Raw genomic sequence first — 1,629 nt, forward strand, 5'->3', positions numbered from 1 at the left:
GTTTCGCTTGCTGAGTGGATCTCGTGCGGGCCGAGCCCGTCTGGTGTTCCAATAAAACACAGTCTGAGATGAAAAGACGCCGTGGCCCGACTCAGTCTGGAGTGAGGTTGGACGGTTGTGTCTCAAGGGGTCCTGTAGCAGCGGCGGGTGCTGGGTGGGTGTTTGGGGGTGGTAGAAGACCAGCACTCAGTTGCAGCACTCCGGGCTGCTGAATCACAGGCCTCCAGCCTCCCTGCCGGCAGCTGGGACTTGCCTGGAGGTAAGAAATGAAGTCTGCTTGTCGTACGGTGAGTGTCTTTTATTCGTGTAAGTTTGATGCAGATGTGTTCTACTTCCAGGTTTTAATTTTGAATTTAATCCAGCAATGCACCGTCATTAACTTCATTTAGAGATAAGATAATAATAATTGCTTATGCTTATATCTGGACACTCCACTCAAAGCGCTTTACAGGTAATGGGGATCCCCTCCACCACCACCACCAGTGTGCAGCCCCACCTGGATGCTCACCTTATTGACCCTATACAATTTCTTGCATTAGAAATTTCTTTTCACATACCCCAGCTTGCTCTCCATGAGACAAACAGGGAGAGAAGCTCGGGGTCAGAGCGCAGGGTCATCCGTTTATACGGTGCCCCTGGAGCAGGTGGGGTTAAGGGCCTTGCTCAGGGGCCCAACGGAGTAGGATTTCTCTGCCGGCTGCCGGATTTGAACCGGCAACCTCCCAGCCACAGGCGCAGATCCTTAGCCACAGAGCCACCGCTACACCCTTTACTGCTTTACGTTTTGTTCCGTGTAGGTCAGACAAGACGATGTAGTACATTAATGCTGTGTCGCCCTGCTGAGTTGTCCTGCTTGGGTTGGCCGGGAGTTTCATGGTGTACACCATGCAGGTCCTGAACCGCAGAGAGGGCTTGGTTTCACGTCTGCTGTGTGCAATCTGACCTGTTCAAGTAGACCCCATGAGGGGTGAAACCAGTTGTGTTGTAAAGGGGTATGTGTGTCTTTCAGGATATCGCTATCATCGCAGGCTCTGCCTACTCCCCTCAGTCACCATCAACTTAGACCTCCTTCCCAGTCACTGTAATCATAGACTGTCTCCTCTCCTCCCATCACCATCATCTCAGACCGTCTCCTCTCCTCCCATCACCATCTCAGACTCTGCCTCCTTTCCTCACATCACCATAATCTCAGACTCTGCCTCCTCTCATCACTTTCTCAGACTCCACCTCCTCCCTCCCCATCACCATCTTAGACTCCACCTCCTCTCCCCATCACCATCTCAGACTCTGCCTCCTCCTATCATCATCTCAGTCTCTGCCTCCTCCCCTCCCCATCACCATCTTAGACTCCACCCCCTTTCCCTATCACCATCTCAGACTCCGCCTCCTCTCCTCCCATGACCATCTCAGACTCCGCCTCCTCTCTTCCCCATCACCATCTCAGACTCCGCCTCCTCTCCTCCCCATCACCATCTCAGGCTCCGCCTCCTCCCATCACCATCTCAGACTCCGCCTCCTCCCCACCATCTGATCTTACTTGAACTCTAGGAGGTTGGTGAATGTCATTCCTCATAATGGCTTTGTATATTTCTAACAATACATGAGAACCTTTTTGAGACATTTTGAAAA

Source organism: Lepisosteus platostomus, chromosome 24 (genome assembly GCF_059453375.1).
Source record: "Lepisosteus platostomus isolate fLepPlt1 chromosome 24, fLepPlt1.hap1, whole genome shotgun sequence".
Taxonomy (NCBI): domain Eukaryota; kingdom Metazoa; phylum Chordata; class Actinopteri; order Semionotiformes; family Lepisosteidae; genus Lepisosteus; species Lepisosteus platostomus.